The sequence below is a fragment of the Myxine glutinosa genome, chromosome 4, assembly GCF_964187855.1.
Source record: "Myxine glutinosa chromosome 4, kmMyxGlut1.1, whole genome shotgun sequence".
NCBI lineage: Eukaryota > Metazoa > Chordata > Myxini > Myxiniformes > Myxinidae > Myxine > Myxine glutinosa.
This window is the reverse complement of record NC_136264.1, coordinates 13,264,719-13,279,899: the sequence shown is the minus strand read 5'-3', so window position 1 is coordinate 13,279,899 and position 15,181 is coordinate 13,264,719. Positions and strand designations below refer to the sequence as shown.

The window sequence follows — 15,181 nt, the reverse complement described above, 5'->3', positions numbered from 1 at the left end:
CCTCACCACCACGAAAATAAAAACACCTCACAGCCATAAAACACGTAATAAAAACACCTCACAGCCACGAAATTAAAAACACCTCACCACCACGTCATTTAAAAACACCTCACCACCAAGTAATTCAAAACACCTCACCCCCACATAATTCAAAACACATCACCACCAAGTAATTCAAAACACCTCATCACCAACTAATTCAAAACACCTCACCACCACATAATTAAAAACACCTCACCACCACGTAATTATAAATACCTCACCACCACGTAATTCAAAACACCTCACCACCATGTGATTTAAAAACACCTCACCACCACGTAATTCAAAACACCTCACCACCATGTGATTTAAAAACACCTCACCACCACGTCATTAAAAAACACCTCACCACCACATAATTCAAAACACCTCACCACCATGCGATTTAAAAACACCTCACCACCACGTCATTAAAAAACACCTCACCACCATGCGATTTAAAAACACCTCACCACCACGTCATTAAAAAACACCTCACCACCACATAATTAAAAACACCTCACCACCACGTAATTATAAATACCTCACCACCACGTAATTCAAAACACCTCACCACCATGTGATTTAAAAACACCTCACCACCACGTAATTCAAAACACCTCACCACCATGTGATTTAAAAACACCTCACCACCACGTCATTAAAAAACACCTCACCACCACATAATTCAAAACACCTCACCACCATGCGATTTAAAAACACCTCACCACCACGTCATTAAAAAACACCTCACCACCACATAATTCAAAATACCTCACCACCACGTGATTCAAAACCACCACAACGTTATTAAAAACACTTCACAACCACGGAAACAAAAGTTTGAGGGAGTCGTTAAGTGAGAACACAGACACTGCCCAGATGTGTCGATATATAGATAAATGACTGTACCTGAGTTGCCGTTTTGTCATGGTTTAAACCAATCATAATTCAAACAATTATTTTGCACAAATGTATTTGTAATATACGTGATATCACATTTTATAAACAATTGAAGTTGAAAAAAAAAAATTTCCCAAACAAATTCGAAAATAAAAAATAAAAAAAATTGCAATTTGTTTTTTTTTTAAATACCCGTAGGACATACCGACGGGAGAGATATGTGCATACCAGAAGTTTGGTACGATTTCACAAAGGTTTGAGAAAGTAGTTCAGTGACAACACAGGACAGACGCTGCACAAATATATATATATACAGTATATAGATATGTATATATCAAAAAATCCATGGTGAGTTCTCCAACCTTTAATTGAATAAGCAAGCAATTATGCAACATTTCAGTTGACAACATGTGATAAGCCACACACACCCATCCGCTAACCTTTCTCAAGAGTGATGAAAATTATTTCAAAATCCGCCAAAGTACCAAAAGTGGGGGGTGGGCAAAGCTGGACAGCCAATCAATGCACATACGACGCTCGCAAAGTCTGACCCGAATTCTGACCGTTATCAAGTTTAAAACCATTACACATTAACAGATCAAACAAAACACTTATGTCACCCAATTGGATTACAATCCAAATGTTCAGATAAGATCAGGGAACAATCAGTCACTCTCATTAAAATATTTGGTGTAATCCCGTGTGCATGTAATTAAGTTTGCATCAGTATAGTGGGCACGTGCCATGTGGGGTAGAGAGACAGGTGGAGGGGATGGTGGGGGGGAGGAGGAAGGAAGAGGGAGTGGAAAGGGGGACATTGCCCTGATAAACCAGCTGGGTGATGTGTTATGTGGAATCCCCATTCAATGTGATGGAGTCCCCGGTGTGTCTATGCAAGAGTGATCCAAACGTTAATGGTAAGTTTCGGTGTTGATCTGTTGATGTTTTGTTTGATCTGTTTATGTACTCATGATTTTAACATTTGATAACGGTCAGAATTCGTGAGCGATGTGATACATGCCTTGATTGGCTGTCCAGCTTTACCCACCCCCACTTTTTGGTATTTAGGGGGATTTTGAGATAATTGTTATCACTCTTGAGAAATACCTGGTGTTGGCCTAATGGTTAGGGCTGCGGGCCTGGGATCCTAAGGTCCTGAGTTTGCATCCGTTGAATTAAAGCCAGGTCGGGTTGACTCAGCCTGTCATCCTTCCGAGGTCGGCAAAACGAGTACCAGATAACTGGTTTTAGAAATGCATTGCATCAGCGGCAGACGCGCCCACTGAAAATGATGCAACCAGCAGCCGGGTGGCTGCACACGAAACACCACTCTTGAGAAAAGTTAGGGGATGCATGTGGATTATCACATGTTGTTAACTGTTGAGTAATTGTTTGTTTATTCAACTAACAAGGGTACCGTCGTTGCCGGGCAACGCTGGATCGCTCCTCCTACCCCTTCCCCTCTCTCGACCCACACATTCCACTGCCTCCTCCCACCCCAACCTCGCTCCCTCTGGACTCCCACCCCATCTCTTCCAGTCCCTACTGTAGTGCCGTAAACATATAGTCTGGTCAACTCGACTATGGCGTCATAGGCGCCATTTTGTTACCAAACCAGCCACCAGCACTATGCGATCTTAGCTATAAAGACGCAAATTACTAACGGATTTTTGACCCAGCTGAGACATGGTCTCGAAGGGTCATCACAAGGTCCTTAAAGGTCTATAAAATTCCCTGTCTGCTCTGGAGTATCATAAGGGTGGCAGAATCCTTAGGAGTTGGAGGGGAGGGGATTGAGGGTGCCATACATCAATACATCAATACATGATGAATGGTGCCAAATGTATTTGATTTCATATGCAAATGTGTATTCATTTACTGTAAGCAACTTTCAGAATGACACTTGACATCATTGTCATCATGAACTCGAATAACCTGTGCTTTTCACCGATATTGCTAAATACAGAGTGGGACTGTGGAAGAGAGAGAGGAAGAAGAGAGAGAGGAAGAAGAGAGAGAGAGGAAGAAGAGAGAGAGGAAGAAGAGAGAGAGGAAGAAGAGAGAGAGGAAGAAGAGAGAGAGGAAGAAGAGAGAGAGAGGAAGAAGAGAGAGAGGAAGAAGAGAGAGAGGAAGAAGAGAGAGAGGAAGAAGAGACAGAGGAAGAAGAGAGAGAGGAAGAAGAGAAAGAAAGAAAGAGAGAGACTTTTATTACAAAATTATAAAAGTGTGTGTTTGTACAATTTACAAATAAAAAATCCCAACAAAATAGGAGAGAATATGAAAGCAAGAAAACAACGAGAGTATAACAATTAAACAGTTCATTTTTACAAAAACATAAAATAAAGCAATACTATGAAAATATATAAAGACTTGATTATTTAAGAAAGAGATAATACCAACTCATTTTGGCAAACTTCAAAGACATTTTTCAAACACCATTTTTCCACAAACACATCAAGTCCAGCCATGGTCTTGGAAAAATTAAATTCAAGTTTTAACCTTTCAAAAACAAGCGCAGTGAAAAACGTCATGACGTTGCATTGGTGAAGCGGTTTACCGTTACGCTTCTCCTTTCTGGACTTTTTGTCATGTTGACGTTCCTTTTTGAACCCAAAAATTTAGGAACGAAAAGTAAATCTGAAATTCATTTTGTGTGACACAGTTTAACCAGTTAAATAATGGAAAAAGTCTTTCACAGCCAATAAAAAAATGAAATACATCCTCATTTACAGAGCAAAAGGGGCAGCATGCAGGTATTGGGGCAAAATTCCTCACATATGTATTGCATGGGATGATCCAGCGGGCAATGCGCCACTGGAGATCCCCTGTTCTTTTGGTGATTTGCTTACAATACATCGATTCCCATACAGGTTCAGTGGGGGGCCCGACAGGGAGTAGTCTCTTCCAGCGTGCTACTCCGCTTAATGGAGAAACACCGAGAATTAGAGATACACAACACTTATACAGGCTCTTGCTGCTTGTAGCTTATAATTCATTTGTCTCTGTGCTAACAGGTGGAAGTTCTCTGGGGGGGCACTCAAAAATCAGTTTCGGGAAATATGACCCATCGGGATGCCCATGTGTATTCTGAGTCCATAATAACCGTAGCTGATGACCTTTGTGTACGACTTTTCTCATTATTAAGCCGATTGTCCTCTTGGACCGAATTCCTATCGTATTTGAAATTTCTTCCACAGTCTTCCACCTTACACCAGAGTTTGGCCGTAGGTGCCATACTTTGTTCATGCCTGCATCAATAAAGCGTTGGCACAAATCATGGCTCTTGAATACATCAGGGAAGAGAGAGTTGAAAAACAGAGGTTCAATTTCGAACATCCCTGGGACGTATGTGTCCACTTTGCGATTCACTGTAAGACCTTTCTAGGCATTGAGAAGGCTCTGGTAGAATATAGGGAGCGTTGATGTATCCACATACTTGAGGTGAGTCAGGAATACTTCACAACCATAGCCGAGTCTGCCCGCCTGTTGCAAAATATGACAGGTAAGGCCAATGGGTGGTTTGGCAGGTGCTCGACATATAGAAGGTGCTGAATGGAGCACAAGTGAAAGGCCATGAGGCGGGATTTCACGTGAACAAGGCCTTGGCCTCCTTCAGATGAAGTATGGCATATTACGTTTGGCCACAGCCAATGATGGCCTACCCAAAAAAAGTCCACAAATTTGTCCTGGATCATTCTCAGCAGCACTTCCGGTGGCTATAGGCAAATAAATCGATGCCATAAAGTTGCAGCAACCAAGTTATTGGCAACTAAGACACGGCCCTTAAATGAAAGGTGCGGTAGGGCTCTTTTCCACAGGTTCAGTCTCCGCTCTATTTCTCCAATCAAGCATTCCCAATTCTTTTTCACAAATTGTGTGGAACCGAGGGGCACACCAAGGTAGTCGATACCATCTGCCTTCCATTCGAAGTTTTCTGGAAGAGTAGGTAGATGTGTCGAGACAGGGAGGCAACTATTAAGATAAGGCACCCAAATAACTTTGCTTTTCCTCCAATTAACTTTCAGGGAAGAATCCTGGAAAAAGGTTCTCAAGGATTTAAGAAGAGCATCAATATCCTGTTTGCTTCTGATTATGACGCACACATCATCTGCATACGCTGATATAGTCAGTGGTGGACTCCTTGGGAAACACGTCAGGCCAATGATATTTATTCTCCCTGAGCGTACAAAGTAATGGTTCCATTGCTAATGCAAAAAGCAATCCTGAGACTGGGCAACCCTGCCGTACCCCTCTCTGAACCTGTATGGGGGAAACGAGTTCATTGTTTATCTTAATTACACTAGAGATGTCAGTGTACAATGGAGATATGAAGGCTCTGAAATTAACCCCAAAGCCACATGCTTCCATAACACGCCACAAAAAAACGTGATCTGTCAAAGGCTTTCAATGGTGATCAATGCTGTCAAAGGCTTTTTCAAGGTCTACAAAAATTATTCCAAACTAATTTTGATCATGGTGAGTGTCCATTAAATCCCAAACTAAAAAAATGTTGTCAAAAATGGATCGACTGGGGATGCAGAAAGTCTGATCGGGTAGGACCAGGTCACCACTCACCAATGACCTTCTTCAAACGATTTGCCATCACTTTTCAAAACAGTTTGTAGTCGGTGCACAATACTGAAACTGGTCTCCAATTCTCCATCTGCCAGAGATCTCCTGACTTTGGGAGGAGACTCACCACTGCTCTCCTTGGACCTAATGGCATTGCACCAGTTCGCAGGGATTCTTGGATTACATTTAAGAGTTCTGGACCTAAAAGGTCCCAAAATTCCATGTAAAACTCGGCTGGTAGGCCATCAATTCCTGGAGCTTTTCCAGATTCCATTTCAACCAGAGCACATTCTAATTCAGGAAGGGTTAACGGCACATCCAGCTCCAGATGTTGAGTCTCAGTCAGGGATGGGAGATGGGAGGTAAAGAGTATCATCTTATCCTCACAAACATCTTTTTTTGCAAACAGTTCTGAATAGTACTTTCTAATAGTATTTTTACCCCCATCAGAATTCGCAATTACACATTCACTGGGGTCCATAACTGATCAAATAAACCGAGCTGGCTTCGTTTCGGATTCGAGGTGAAAAAAGGATTTGCTCGGGCTATCTGATACTTTAATACTTTTTATTCTTAATTTAACTGATAATCCTGCAGCATTCTCCTGCAATAGTTCTCTAAGTTGGGTCTTTCTTTCAAGGAGTAACTTATAGTTTGCCTCATTCTCTTGTTTCGCCAGTTTGTTCTCCAGTTTTAGAATTTCAGTTTCTAGCCGAACCAGTGTGACTCGACTTTCATGAGTGACATGTGAATTAAACTGTTGGCAAAACAGCCTTATATGGGTTTTCATATTGTCCCACCACAGGTTAATGGAAGTAAAATGGGTTTTTTTTTCAACGACTGCTATCCATAGATTGCGAAAGGCTTCCTTAAAAAAGGCATCGTCCAAAAGCCTAGTGTTAAATTTCCAATAGGCACTAGTATGCTTAAACTGAGGAAAGGATAGGCCCATAGTGACCATGTGGTGGTCGGAGAAGATAGAGGGGACAATATTTGAGAAGACTATCGTATTCCTAAAACGTGGGGTGATGTACCGTCGGTCAAGCCTCGCTAAGGACACGACCATTGGAACATCGACACCATGCGTACTGTTGGTCATTTGGGTGTATCAAGCGCCATACATCAAGAAAACCCATGACGGAAAGGAAATGGGAGAGGTCACCATGGGCTTCGGGATGTGGTTCTGGTGAGTTTCTGTCCAATTTGGGCTCAAACGTACAATTAAAATCACCCCCCATACATATGCACTGATTGAGGTCAAACAATTTTAATTGGTTTACCACTACAGTAAAGAATGTTTTATGGTCAGTACTTTCACTCGGTGCATGTACATTAAAAATAACAAATTTTATGTTATTAATCACCAGTTCCAGGGAAGCAAACCGGCCCTTTATCACCTCCTGAAAGAGGCAAGAGTCAGGTACAAGTCCTGGTTTTGAGTCAGGTACAAGTCCTGGTTTTGAGTCAGGTACAAGTCCTGGTTTTGAGTCAGGTACAAGTCCTGGTTTTGAGTCATGTACAAGTCCTGGTTTTGAGTCAGGTACAAGTACTGGTTTTGAGTCAGGTACAAGTCCTGGTTTTGAGTCAGGTACAAGTCCTGGTTTTGAGTCAGGTACAAGTCCTGGTTTTGAGTCAGGTACAAGTCCTGGTTTTGAGTCAGGTACAAGTCCTGGTTTTGAGTCAGGTACAAGTCCTGGTTTTGAGTCAGGTACAAGTCCTGGTTTTGAGTCAGGTACAAGTCCTGGTTTTGAGTCAGGTACAAGTCCTGGTTTTGAGTCAGGTACAAGTCCTGGTTTAAACAAGAACCCAACTCCAGCAGATACAGACGACATGTCACTGAAGAAGCATTTACCTTTAAAAATGCTGCACCTGTCATGTTCAACCTTCTCAATATGAGTTTCCTGCAGTAAGCTCACATCAACTTGTTTCCGTTTGAATAAACTATTTACTTGGATCTGGCGGATGTTATTCGCCCCGCCACCATTTATATTAAGAGTTGCAAGAGTGAGTGTCTTCATATTTGTTTGTGAATTTTGTCTGAAGCTGAGAAAACTCAAACTTTGCCTTTGTTATTACTTTCTTTAGTCGATGGAACTGTGATTTTGTTCGGTTTAGTTCCTCAGATTCTTTTAGGATCAGTTTTGCAGCCTGAATAAAGGAAGCCAAGTCGGGGAAATGATCAACAATGGCAACATTCCGTTGTCTGTGTTTCATTGAGAAACGAGAGAACAAGATGAGGAGGGACTCGGGGCTGATCTACCATCGATTGTGATACAACCGTCACATCCACCTCCTCCTCGGATTCCGATAAGTCAGACATTGCCCCAAAGGGGTCTGGGTCAATACCCTCAGCCATTCCTGTTTTATGAACAAGTATGCCAGGGCCTGGGGGTCCCCATGGTGTTGGGTTTGGGAAACATCGGCAGCCTGACTACGACTTTCCTCAAATGGAGTCAAATCTGTGTTTCCACACTCCTGTGGATTTGCGTTTACACCCTCATTTGTTAAATGGGTATAATTATGTTGGACCATAGTTTGATCACCTTCATGTGGTCGGTTCAATGACGAATCATTCACTGACTCACTCTCAGCCATATTTACCTCATCACCCTCATGCTGTACCATTTGATTCCCGTCACACTTCTCCAGGTGTTCCGTTTCATTTATTTGTCCACGTTTTGCACTGAGATTTCAGGAGTATCCTGAAGAGTTTCTGCATGGAAGGTGTGCACATCGAGCACAACCTTTTTAACAGCACCTGGTGTTAACGACTCATCAGGTGCTCTTCGTTTACTCGTCACCAATTTAGATTCGGTTTTCATAGCAACCCTAACACAGTAACCTCCTCGTTGGGAATATTAATTTGTGGAGTAACGTTAACCTCCTCGTTGGGAATATTAATTTGTGGAGTAACGTTAACCTCCTCGTTGGGAATATTAATTTGTGGAGTAACGTTAACCTCCTTGCAGTTAGGAATATTAATTTGTGGAGTAACGTTAACCTCCTTGCAGTTAGGAATATTAATTTGTGGAGTAACATTAACGTCCTTGTAGTTAGGAATATTAATTTGTGGAGTAACGTTAACCTCCTTGAAGTTAGGAATATTAATTTGTGGGGTAACGTTAACCTCCTTGAAGTTAGGAATATTAATTTGTGGAGTAACCTTAACCTTCTCATAGTTAGGAATATTAATTTGTGGAGTAACGTTAACCTCCTCATAGTTAGGAATATTAATTTGTGGAGTAACATTAACGTCCTTGTAGTTAGGAATATTAATTTGTGGAGTAACGTTAACCTCCTTGAAGTTAGGAATATTAATTTGTGGAGTAACGTTAACCTCCTTGAAGTTAGGAATATTAATTTGTGGAGTAACCTTAACCTTCTCATAGTTAGGAATATTAATTTGTGGAGTAACGTTAACCTCCTCATAGTTAGGAATATTAATTTGTGGAGTAACGTTAACCTCCTCCTTTGGAATATTAATTTGTGGCGTACCGGTAACCTCCTCCTCATTGGGAATATTAATTGGTGGAGTAACGTTAGCCTCCTCCTTGTTAGAAATATTAATTTGTGGAATAACGTTAACCTCCTCCTCGTTCGACATATTAATTTGTGGAATAATGTTAACCTCCTCCTCGTTAGAAATATTAATTTGTGGAGTAACGTTAACCTCCTCTTTAGGAGTATTAATTTGTGGAGTAACGGTAACCTCCTCGTTAGGAATATTAATTTGTGGAGTAACGTTAACCTCCTCTTTAGGAGTATTAATTTGTGGAGTAACGGTAACCTCCTCGTTAGGAATATTAATTTGTGGAGTAACGTTAACCTCCTCCTCGTTAGGAGTATTAATTTGTGGAGTAATGGTAACATCCTCGTTAGGAATATTAATTTGTGGGGTAACGTTAACTTCTTCATAGTTAGGAATATTAATTTGTGGAGTAACGTTATCCTCCTCCTCGTTAGGAATATTAATTTGTGGAGTAACGGTAACCTCCTCAAAGTTAGGAATATTAATTTGTGGAGTAATGTTAACCTCCTCCTCATTAGGAATATTAATTGGAGTTACGTTAACCTCCTCGTTAGAAATATTAATTTGTGGAATACTGGTAACCTCCTCCTCGTTAGAAATATTAATTGGAGTAACGTTAACCTCCTCCTCGTTAGAAATATTAATTTGTGGAATACCGGTAACCTCCTCCTCGTTAGAAATCTTAATTTGTGGAGTAACGTTAACCTCCTCCTCGTTGGAAAACATTAAGCGGCGTAGTAACGTTAACCTTCTTCCCAATAGGAATGTTAATTTGTGGAGTAACGTTAACCTCCTTCCCAATAGGAATGTTAATTTGTGGAGTACCAGTAACCTCCTTCCCAAAAGGAATGTTAATTCGTGGAGTAACGTTAACCTCCTTCCGAATGGGAATGTTAATTCGTGGAGTACCGGTAACCTCCTTCCTAATGGGAATGTTAATTCGTGGAGTACGGATAACCTCATTCCTGATGGGAATGTTAATTCGTGGAGTACCAGTAACCTCCTTCCTAATAGGAATGTTAATTCGTGGAGTACCGGTAACCTCCTTCCTAATAGGAATGTTAATTCGTGGAGTACTGGTAACCTCCTTCCTAATGGGAATGCTAATTCGTGTACGGGTAACCTCATTCCTAATGGGAATGTTAATTCGTGGAGCAACGGTAACCTCCTTCCTAATAGGAATATTAATTTGTGGAGTAACGTTAACCTCCTTCCCAATAGGAATGTTTTTTTTTGTTTGTTTTTTTTGTATACAAGATCGAGGCTCGTGAAAGAGAGAATGAAAGAATGTTAATTTGTGGAGTAACGGTAACCTCCTTCCTAATTCGAATGTAAATTCGTGGAGTAACGTTAACCTCCTTCCGAATGGGAATGTTAATTCGTGGAGTACCGGTAACCTCCTTCCTAATGGGAATGTTAATTCGTGGAGTACGGATAACCTCATTCCTGATGGGAATGTTAATTCGTGGAGTACCAGTAACCTCCTTCCTAATAGGAATGTTAATTCGTGGAGTACTGGTAACCTCCTTCCTAATAGGAATGTTAATTCGTGGAGTACTGGTAACCTCCTTCCTAATAGGAATGTTAATTCGTGGAGTACTGGTAACCTCCTTCCTAATGGGAATGCTAATTCGTGTACGGGTAACCTCATTCCTAATGGGAATGTTAATTCGTGGAGTACCGGTAACCTCCTTCCTAATAGGAATGTTAATTCGTGGAGTACTGGTAACCTCCTTCCTAATGGGAATGCTAATTCGTGTACGGGTAACCTCATTCCTAATGGGAATGTTAATTCGTGGAGCAACGGTAACCTCCTTCCTAATAGGAATATTAATTTGTGGAGTAACGTTAACCTCCTTCCCAATAGGAATGTTTTTTTTTTTTTTTTTTTTTTTGTATACAAGATCGAGGCTCGTGAAAGAGAGAATGAAAGAATGTTAATTTGTGGAGTACCGGTAACCTCCTTCCTAATTCGAATGTAAATTCGTGGAGTAACGGTAACCTGCTCCTTGCACACCGCATCAGTGTGACCTTTTTTTTCTACACCTGACACACGAGGCTTTGGGACAAAACCGTTTTAAATGCCCGAACGCTCCGCAGTGAAGACACGTTAAGGTGGCGGACGATGCGTACACCTGGTAGTTCGTGTCCTCGAAGTTTATTTTAAACGATATATTGAGGCCCGTATCGTCCCTGTGGTCTGGTAGGACCATGTGCACCTGCCTTCTGAAACTCATTACGTGTTTAACACGTTCATTCCGACAGCCAAGAGGAATTGTAGAGATCCTGGACACCATTTTACCATAACGTGATAACACGGTCATAATCTTGTCATATACTATATAAGAGAGATGTGTGTGTGTGTGTGTGTGTGTGTGTGTGTGTGTGTGTGTGTGTGTGTGTGTGTGTGTGTGTGTGTGTCTGTCTGGGTGTCGCCATTTTTCTCAGAGATGGCTGAACGGATCTTTATCAAACTTTCAGAGGTTCATCAGTGAGTGCCTTGGAGTGTTTTAGGCCCCACAAAAATGTTTTTTGGAAGAAAAGAAAGATCGTTTTTTTGGAGTTAAAAAAAAAAATCGTTCGATAGTGCCTAAGCTTTTTAAAATTAATGACAGTTATATACAAGTGCACATTCGCATAAATAAATACAAAACAATCACCAGACATTTAAATACAAATAAATCAAACCATTCCGGAAGTGTACGAAGTTGGTAGGACGGCTTCTTCTTCTTCCTGATCGGCATCACACTTAACTCAGAAACGTGATGAACGCCGCATTCACCCACCAGCATATATATGAACCCCCTTCCTCTCTTGCCTTCCTCCACCCCCCTCCCTTTCCCCCCCTCCCCCCCCCATGCCCCCACCCTATCCCCTACCTCCCCTCTCTCCCCCTTCCCCCCTCTCCCCTGCCCCCCTCCCCCCCTGTCCATCTCCCCTCTCTCCCCCTTCCCCCCTGTCTCCCCATGCCCCCATCCCTCCCCTACCTCCCCTCTCTCCCCCTTCCCCTCCCCTTCCCCCCCTCCCCTTCCCATACATGACACATGAAAGTCCTCTTGGAGTTTTCAAAAAAGCACCTGAAGGACTCTCAGACTGTGAGAAACAAGATCCTGTGGGCTTTCATGTGTCTTTCACTGAGGAGAAGCTTCCGTCTGGCCACTCTGCCATAAAGCCCAGATCAGGAGTGTTGCAGTGATGGTTGTCCTTCTGGAAGTTTCTCCCATCTCCACACAGGATCTCTGGAGCTCAGCCAGAGTGTCCATCGGGTTCTTGGTCACCTCTCTTACCAATGCCCTTCTTCCCCAATTGCTCAGTTTGGCCAGGCGGCCAGCTCTAGGAAGAGTCCTGGTTGTTCCAAACTTCTTCCATTTAAGAATTATTGAGGCCACTGAGCTCTTGGTAGTGTAGCAGCATAGCAAACCTGTTGTGCATTTTGTGATACAAGCACCAAATTTGGCACAAATGTACATTAATATGTTGCGAACATTTTCAGATATTGGGCCACTTGAAATTCCGTAATTTTTTTTTTCAAATTTTTTCAAATTTCGTAATTTCAAATTTTTCGGGTGACACCGTCACAATTTCGGTCTTCGAGGCCGGCCGATATAGTGGGGCGGCTTAGCCCAAATATTCAAAAGAATTGTGCATTTTGTGATACAAGCACCAAATTTGGCACAAATGTACATTAATATGTTGCGAACATTGTGTGGTCAGCAATGAAGACGAGAGTCTGAATTACATGTATGCAAAAGACCTTGTGAACCAGTGAAGCAAATACACGGGTAAGCATGAATTAAATCTAGGGCATGATATAATTTCCATGATGTTTACCTCTACACTCAATGGTGGAAGGAGGTAATGTTTTGATCCCAGCTTGTCTGTATGTCTGTTTGTCTGTTGGGTCCACAAAATTCCAGACAAAGCTTGTAGTAGTGCTAGTTGTAGTGGTAGTGGTGATAACAGAAATTGTTATATAGAACTGAACTTATATTATTATTATATGCAGAAAATAACTTCATTTCTATATGTCCTGCAGTGGACAGGTTAATTGGTTTATGCACTGAAGGGGTCACCCTGGTGTGCACTGCTGTGTTCTGCCTCACTGAGTTGTTCAGGTATGATGTACTCAGCACAAGCTTCCGGTCGGCCCGGAGGTGGAGGTGCGGGGCCTGTCACGGAACGTCAAAACAAACGGCCTGCCCGGGCCGCCCAAAAGTCGGGCGTGAGGGGCGCGTCCACTAATGGAACGCCTCTCGCTTCCCAGATCGAGGGCCACGTGGTCAGGAGAACCTCGTCCCTTCCGGTCACACTTTGCCTATCGGCCGGCCTCGAAGACCGAAATTGTGACGGTGTCACCCGAAAAATTTGAAATTACGAAATTTGAAAAAATTTGAAAAAAAAAATTACGGAATTTCAAGTGGCCCAATATCTGAAAATGTTCGCAACATATTAATGTACATTTGTGCCAAATTTGGTGCTTGTTTCACAAAATGCACAATTCTTTTGAATATTTGGGCTAAGCCGCCCCACTATGGGAACCTTCAATGCAGCAGACATTTTTTTGTAGGCTTCCCCAGATCTGTGCCTCGACACAATCCTTTCTGAGCTCTGCAGGCAGCTCCTTCGACCTCATGGCTTGGTTTTTGCTCTGATATGCATTGTCAGCTGTGAGACCTTATATAGACAGGTGTGTGCCTTTCCAAATCATGTCCAATCAATTGAATTTACCACAGGTGGACTCCAATCAAGGTGTAGAAACATCTCAAAGATGATCAAGAGAAATGGGAGGAACCTGAGCTAAATTTCAAGTGTCATAGCAAAGGGTCTGAATACTTATATCAATGTGATATTTCAGTTTTTTCTTTTTAATAAATTTGCAAAACTTTCTAAAATCCTGTTTTCTCTTTGTCATTATGGGGTATTGGGTGTAGATTGATGAGGGAAAAAATGAATTTAAACGATTTCAGCCTAAGGGTGCAACATGACAAAATGTGAAAAAAGTGAAGGGGCTGAATACTTTCTGAATGCACTGTAGAAATATCGAGATAGTGATGGAGATATAGATAGAGATAGCAAGATTGAGATAGAGATATAGATATATATAGAGATAGAGATAGCTATATATAGATAGAGATATAGATATATCGAGATATAGATTATATAGAGATAGAGATATAGATATATATAGAGATGGAGATAGAGATAGCTATATATAGATAGAGATATAGATATATAGAGATATAGATTATATAGAGATAGAGATATAGATATATATAGAGATAGAGATAGCTATATATAGATATAGATATAGATATATAGAGATATAGATTAGATAGAGATATAGATTTATAGAGATGGAGATATAGATATATATAGAGATAGAGATAGCTATATATAGATGGAGATATAGATTATATAGAGATAGAGATATAGATTATATAGAGATAGAGATATCGATTATATAGAGATAGAGATATAGATTATATAGAGATAGAGATATAGATTATATAGAGATAGAGATATAGATTATATAGAGATAGAGATATGGATTATATAGAGATAGAGATATAGATTATATAGAGATAGAGATATAGATTATGTAGAGATATAGATAATATAGAGATAGAGATTATATAGAGATAGAGATATAGATTTATAGAGATGGAGATATAGATATAGAGATAGATACAGATATAGAGATAGATATAGAGATAGATAAAGAGATAGATAAAGAGATAGATAAAGAGAGATAGATATAGAGATAGATATAGAGATAGATATAGAGATATATATAGATATAGAGATAGATTTCGAGATAGATATAGAGATAGATATAGATTTCGAGATAGATATAGAGATAGATATAGAGATAGATATAGAGATAGATACAGAGATAGATATAGATATAGAGATAGATATAGAGATAGATATAGAGATAGTTATAGATATAGAGATAGATATAGAGATAGCTATAGAGATAGATAAAGAGATAGATATAGAGATAGATATAGAGATAGATAAAGAGAGATAGATATAGAGATAGATATAGAGATAGATATAGAGATAGATAAAGAGAGATAGATATAGAGATAGATATAGAGATAGATATAGAGGTAGATAAAGAGAGATAGATATAGAGATAGATATAGAGATAGA

The 15,181-nt window shown here is 40.7% G+C and overlaps 1 long non-coding RNA gene across 1 annotated transcript in view; it reads left to right on the top strand.

Annotated features, from left to right (window-relative positions):
- The window catches only part of LOC137426049 (uncharacterized), an 85,956-nt gene extending 82,926 nt beyond the window's left edge, over nucleotides 1-3,030 (top strand). Inside the window, exon 5 of the long non-coding RNA XR_010984169.2 lies at nucleotides 2,891-3,030. This is a non-coding gene — a long non-coding RNA (uncharacterized LOC137426049). The remainder of the gene's footprint in view (nucleotides 1-2,890) is intronic.
- Nucleotides 3,031-15,181: the final 12,151 nt, after the last annotated feature.